We start from the raw sequence: 7,462 nt of genomic DNA, 5'->3' as shown, positions 1-7,462 counted from the left end.
GATTTCAATCCATTAATATGGAAAGTTATTAATGAAAGATGAGTATTGAATCCTGTCATTTTTATTTCTGTTTACATTCTTGATATAGCTTTACTTTTCCAGTTATACCTTTATTTAGTTTCTTTCCGCAACCCCTTGCGTATAGTCAGTCCCTTCTTCAACTCTTTGTATTGCTTCCAGAACTCTCTGAAGGGCTGGTTTTGTGGCCATGAATTCCTTCTGCCTATTTATGTCATGGAATATTTTTCTTTCCCCTTTGTGTATAAAATACAGTTTGGCTGGGTATAGTTATCTGGGTTGGCATCTTTGGTCATTTAAAACTGGGAATACTTTGGTCCAGGGTCTCCTGGCTTTCATAGTTTTAATCCTAATGGGTTTTCCTTTATATGTGACTTGTTGTTTCTCTTTTGCAGCTTTCAGTATTGTCTCTTTGTTTTGTACATTTAGTGTTTTTACTATGATGTGCCATGGAGAGTTTCTTTTCTGGGCCTGTCTGTTTGGTGTTCTATGTGCTGTCTTCTCAGGCCCAGCTCCCTTGTGCTGCATGGTGATGCATCACTTGACAGCCCTGACATCATCAGCTCACTGAAGTGTCATGTTGGAGGAGTAGCCCATAGCTTATGCCCATGCCAGGTTATTACTTTAGCCTGATATTTTCCTTAGGAACAAAGGGTTATAAGGAAGTCAGATGACTTGTATGTTCAGCACTCACCCCAGGTAGATGTTGTTGGATACCTGTAGTTAATTTCCTATCAGTCATTTTGTGCTTGCTGTGGTTTGGATTAAATAGTCCCTAGATGTCTGTGTCCTAAAGTCTTGTTGCCTGGGTTGGCACTGTTGTGGGTGTTGCAGACCTTTAGTAGGCAAGGCTAGAGGGAGTTCCTCAGCTCCTTCAGATCGTATCTTAAAGGGGATTGTGGGACCCCCATCTCTTCTTCTATGTTCCTGGGCTCGTGTGTTAAGTGGTTTTTTCTACAATGTGTTCCCACCATGATGTGCTGCTTTACAGGAGATCCAGAGCAATGATGCCACTTGACAATGACTGTATCCCCAGAATAACCCCTTTTCTCTTTGTAAGTTAAGTATGTCAGATATTCTGTTACAGTCATAGAAAGCTGACTAATATAATGTCTAATCTATTTAAAGAAAAAAAATCTCTTAGCACACTGTGTACTGATAATCCACAGAACCAACCCAGCACATTGCATTGGCCAAACGACCCTGACAACTACAGAGTATTTCCATGATATGCTACACTTATTTCAGAACACAGAAGATATGGCTCTGTCCTCCCCTGAGCTTCATTGGAGAGTTCCATTCTGAAATGGCCACATGAGTATCTACAAGGAGAGTTTGTTGTATTAAGCTGTTTAGTATAAGCTGGGCATAGGGGTATACACTTGAAATTTCAGAACTTGGAAAGAAGAGGCAGGAGCATTGACATAAGTTGAATGTCAGCTTGAACCACATAGTGAATTCTAGGCCAGCTTGTGCTATACAGTGACACTCTGTATCAAAAAACAAACAGTAAAAACCCAAACCAAAACGAACACCTCTATAATATGTTTTTTAATACATCCAACTTGTAGTAGAGAATACTATAAAAGGCAAGTATTATAACTTGTGTTTTTTTTTCTATTAAGATGACATGTAAAACCAGTGACTAAGTCTTTGTTGGTTCATATCAAAACTTTATTTTTTATTTGGTGTTGGAGATTGAATCCAAGGCCTTGTAATAGTAGACAAGTGCTCTATCACTGATCTACAACCCTAGCCTTGTATCATTGTTTTAAGGCAGAAAGAGGTAGTTATGCTTTTCAGCTCTTAGGTCCCTCCATGGCAACAAACTTGTTTACTATATTCATTCCTATATCCATAGGCTCCCTCCTTCCATATTTATTTGTTTGATTTTTAATTTTATGTGTATGAGTGTATTGCTTGCATTTAGGTAGGTGCACCTATGTCGTGCAATGTCCGAGGAGCTCAGAAGAAGGCGTTGAGTCTCCTGGAACTGGAGTTATGGATGGTTGTTAGGCACCATGTTGGTGCTGGGAATCGAACCCAGGTCCTCTGCAAAAGCAGTTACTGCTCTTAACCGCTGAGCCATCTCTCTAGCCCCTCTCCTTCCATCTTTTGGCTATCTGCAGTACCTTTACTAATTCTGTTTCTTTAAAAATGTTTTTATTTATTATTTTTATTTTATGTGTATGAGTGTATTGCCTGCATGTATGTAAGTGCACCTGTGTCATGCAATGCCCATGAAGGCCAGAAGAGGGTATCAGATCCCCTGGAACTGGAGTACAGATGGTTGTTAGCTGCCATGTAGGTGCTGGAAACTGAACCTGGGTTCTCTTAACTACTGAGCCATCATTCCAGCTCCCCAGTTGTGTTTTTAACTCAGGAGTGATATGGAATTACTTTTTTATGCACAACCATTATTCTGTGTGAAAATAATAACTGTACTATAGTACAGTTGTGATAATTTCTTTCTCTGTTTGCATCACTCTGTTGAAAATGAAGTCTGTCGGGTCACGATGTCCTACCTGGCATCACAGTGCGGGGAGGGGACACCATGCTTGTTTACAGTTCTAACAAGCAAATCAGGGAAGTTGATTTTCACAATAGGAACCTGCTCACAGTTGCCAGAGTACAAAGGAGTTAATGTAGCAGGGAAGAATGGAAACCTTTTTGTGTGTGTGACTTTTGGGAAAGGGTCTTGCTGTATGGCCCAGATTAGTCTCAAGCTCTGGATGCTTCCACCTCTGTCCTCTGAGTATAGGGTTACACTCCTGGATCCCACACCTGACTTATAATGATGGGGATCTTGCATGAAGGAATAGAAGGAAATTGTGAGTGCACACACACGTACTGCATACATATGCACAGATACACATACACACATCACATACACAGGTACATACAAGCACAATTAGGTTTCCCACATAATAACTTACCTAGAACAATTTCCGTCACTAATGGGCATAGTAACTTATCTTCACACTTGATACCCTCCTGTCCAGTTTCCTCCCACTCCCTTTTGAGTCAGCCAGTCTGTTTGCCTTCTAGACTTCTATATAACAGAGCCCAGGGATAAGCCCAGTGGTTCTTGGCCTCAGGGAGTCCCAAATTGAGGAAGAAAGACAGACATATAAGTGGATCAATTCTACCTGGCCCGTGGCTTCAAGGGTGCCAGGGCTTGTGTTGAGCACAGCAGGCTGCTGGCTCCAGGCTTTGCACTCACAGGTCTTGCTGTAGTCCTTCCTGCAGGGCCCCCAGGTTTTTCTCATTTCCTGTACTTTAGTTCTTTTCTTTGTAATCTCATGTCTGACTTGCACAGCCCTGGTGCCAAATGGCTGGATCCAATTCAGTGCCGAAATTGCTGTGGTTGGCACACAAGGTTTGTTCAGACCCCAGAAGCCTGTCTGGTGCCAGCTCCCTCTTGGGAAGGGCCAGTCTGCCAGGGGCAAGGCAATGTGCCCCACGCCCTCTCTCCTCCTACAAGCCTGCTTTGCAAGAGGACTCCGGAAGGCAGTTTTCTCAGCCAGCTTCTCTGCAAAGCTCTCCTCTCCCTCTAAAGGTGGACATTTTCTCTGGTCATTAAGCACTCCTTGGTGCCTGTCAGCTGATCTGAGACCCATCTGGGAAGCCCTGTGGGGCAGGTTGGTGCCCATGCAGTACAAAAGGGCAAGCATTACCATGCCCACCTACTTCCATCTGCCCTGCTTGGAGAGAGGCCAACCAGAGGAATGGAGAAGGGAGATTGTGTTTAACTCATTTTTGTTCATTTTCAAACCTCCAAAGCAGCAGAATTAGGCTCAAAAGGGTGACACACATCTCACTATCTCTGTAAAAACTAGATGTGTCTGTCACCTACCTACTCAAAGGCCTCCACTGTCTCCTGCCCAGGAGGAAGTTCACATCTTTGCTCTCCATAGTCAGGCCCTGCACTGGAAGCAGGTCACCTAGCCTCACCTCCCACAGTTCAGGTTCTCTTCATCCTGTTTTAGCCACACTGGGGAGCTTCTCAGTTTCTCCTCTCTCCTTGTGCCTGTTGTTCTTTAGCAGGAACACCACCTTGTCCTCCGGTCCCCACCTCCCCCTTCTACGTAATTTTTTAGGCTTGGTTTTGACATCACTTCCATACGTGGAAGTCTTCTGGTTTCTCTAGTTGGAGAGGCGGTCCTTTCCCTTCTTAGAGTCTGTCTGTCTGCCTGTCTGTCTCTTATCATTGCATTCTGTGTATCTTGCATGTTTTCCTCATTACTCTCTAGTTCCTACATGGTTACTGGTCATTCAATCTGAAAAAAAAAAAAAAACCTGTCAGGCAGACAGAGCTCTCCCTTCATTGCTTCAAACATCCCAGCAATCAATTCTGCTAAAAGTGTCAGCTCAGTCCTTGGGTCCTTGTTACAGCCCCCAGAGGCTGTCATAGCAGGCTTCTAGCAGGGAGCCTTGCTGTGCCTGCTGGGCTCATAGCCATGGTCCTCACAAAGGTTTGTGTTTATCTCTCTCATTGGCTCAGGAACTTTCTCTGGCACAGGTAACTCCGTAACATTTACTAGGGCTGGACACATAATTATGCTTAATAAATATCAAGTGAATGAAGGACAAAGTGTGTCTTGTGTGGAGGTCGGGGGTGGGATTCACTAAGCAAGCTTGCTTGGGAAGATGTTCCATAATCATTGACTCACACAAGTATTCTGCCAAGGGAGGGTAGGAGACCATCTTCTCTCTCTGCCTCACTTTATGAATCCATAAAACCACAAGGATGATTTTGTTTTTAAGGTTCAGTAACAAACTTATTTCTCCTTGAGTTCATTTGCCTTTGTCAAACAATGAGGCAAATACCTTAAGTTGTGGTGATTTGTGCAGCACTTGGTAATAGATAACTTCTTTTTTGATTCTAGAATTTCATATACTGTATTTTGATTATATTCAGACTCTCTTCCCCCATCCCCACTTTACTACTTTTCCACCCCAACTTCATGTCCTCTGTGCTGGATAGCTTTAGTGTCAAGTTGACACACCTGGGTTGAGGGAGCCTCAATTGGGGAATTGCCTCTATTGGACTGGCCTGTGGCCATGCCTGAAGGGCATCTTCTTGATGGGGGATATGGGAAGGCCCAGCCCACCGTGGGTGGTGCCACCCCTGGGCAGGTGGGCCTGGGTTGCATAAGAAAGCAGGCTGAGCAGGGGCCAGGGGAGCAAGTCAGTAAGCAGCGTTCCTCCATGGCCTGTGCTCCAGCTCCTGCCTCCAGGTTCCTGCCCTGAGTTCCTACCTTGGGCTCCCTGATGAACTGCAACCTGGGAGATGTAAGCTGAGTAAACTCTTTCCTCCCCAAGTTGGTGTTGGTCAGAGTATTTTGTCACAGCAATGAAGAAACAAACCAGGACATCCTCTATTGTTATTTGTCTCCTTTTTAAAGGCCTATTGAGTCTAATCTGTGTTTCCTAAATGCTCTTGGTTGTGGGTCTGTCCCTTGGAGTCTGGTCTACCCACCAGGCATCACACTGGTACATTGGTAAGGAAAACTGACTCTTCTTCTGTCAGCTATCAATTGTCAACTGATCCTCAGCTAGTGCTGGAGCTTCCTACCCGCTTCCCCCATCCGTTCTGGGCCTCTGTCTGGCCTGAGTTTGCACAGTTCTTGTGCATTTTGTCATAAGTTCTATGGGTTCATAGGTGCAACTACTCTGTGGTGCCCAGACAACAGTTTCCTTGTATTCACCTTACCATCTTGCCCCCTTACTTCCTCAAGGATTCTTGAGCCCTGTGGGGAGCAGGTAAAATATAGGTATCCCATTTAGCCTTGAACACTCCACAGTCTCTTATTAAGTGATAGCTTTATTCTAAAAATGTTTTTATTTTCATATTGTTCCCTAGGTCCACCACACGTTTATCTTATTTTGAAGTGGACATAGGCCATTGCCAATTAGACTCAGCACAATGAAAAGCTTTCCAGTGGAGTATGTGACACTTGCCCCTTTGGGCCTCTGTTTGGGTCTCATGTCCACCTAAATAATCTACTCCATGGCCCTAGATCATGAATTAGAATCAAGTTAAAAAATGCCTGAAAAATCTGCTTAGACATAAAAATCAATGAGGGGGGAAAAAGCAAGACTGATTTAAAACTATAAATTATGTAATTTAGAGAGAGAGCACACATGGCTTCCACCTTTAAAGATTATGGAAGGTGGAAACTTACAGTGTTAATTCAACATTTGAGAGAAATGACAAAAATGATTATGCTGGAAAATGTCTCCTTGTGTAATGGCCAAGAGAATGTATTCAGACAAGCGCAAGAGTCATGTGATATGTCATCTTTGTCCTCTTCGTCCTCCTCTTTCCTTCCTCACTTTGCTTCTCCTTCCACTGTGGGATTGAGGGATCAAATCATTAAACTTCAGCATCAGCCACCTTTTCCCATTGAACCATCTCGCTGGCCAAATTCCTTTCTTCTTGTTAGTAACAAAAAATATAATAAGTAATTATGAACTATGCCCCTCACCCCACTGTTCTATAAAACACCAGAATTTGTTACTTCTATCTAACTGTGTTTTCTCCTTATCACTTTATTAATTTCAATGCCACAGGGAATGTCAAATAATCAGCCTGGCACATATAAGCACTGTCCTCTGTGCAATCCCTGCTCAAGGTGAAATGTGTGTAGCATTCTAGGATCAGGCAGATCATACTGTTACGGGATAGATAAGAGGACACCAGGAGATGCAGGAAGCAGGTTTATTCAGGCTGCAGCCTGGTCCAGAGGACTTCATTCTCAAAGTCTGGACCCTGAAATGTGGAAGCATTTATCTTTTGTACATTAAGCAGTGAGTTACAGCGAGAAGGAAACGTATGTACAGTCTCAAAATTAGGCAATTTATTATAAATTAGAAAGAAAAAAATGTTAAAAAGTTCTTTGAAAATCGTTGCAGAAGTCTCCATCTGAGACAAACAGAATTGAGGAAGTTCCATCAGGATACAAGGCGATGGTTTTAGCTACTGTGTTAGTGTTCTAACCATAAACTTGTCAACTGAAATTTGCTGACAGAGACAGAGGGAGAAAACAAGGACTAAAATACGTATTTTCCTTAAATATCCCATTTAGCTATATCAATATGAGTTGACTAAAGTCTGTGATTTTGATCAGGAAAGGGGATCCAGGTAGCCAAGATGTTGTGGGTAGGGAGGACAGGGTTTGGGATATGTCTTTAAGTAGGTAGAAAGCAGGAAAATGACAGAGGTCAGGGGGGTGTCCTTGTAAGGCATCTGACCCTTTGTGGTGAGGCAGTCAGAACACAGGTCTAGTTAGCGTTCCAGAGACATAGGTGTCTTGTCAGTGCAGAGTGAGTTTCTCAGCAGTTTATTACAATAACAGTAATCAATGCTTGTGAAATTTTCAATAAATTAAATTCAAGATAATTTTCCAGGAAAACTTATTTCCATTCATAGCTGCATCAT

Source organism: Nannospalax galili, unplaced genomic scaffold, assembly GCF_000622305.1.
Source record: "Nannospalax galili isolate Female #2095 unplaced genomic scaffold, S.galili_v1.0 scaffold63, whole genome shotgun sequence".
NCBI lineage: Eukaryota > Metazoa > Chordata > Mammalia > Rodentia > Spalacidae > Nannospalax > Nannospalax galili.
Note: the sequence above shows the minus strand (reverse complement) of the source record.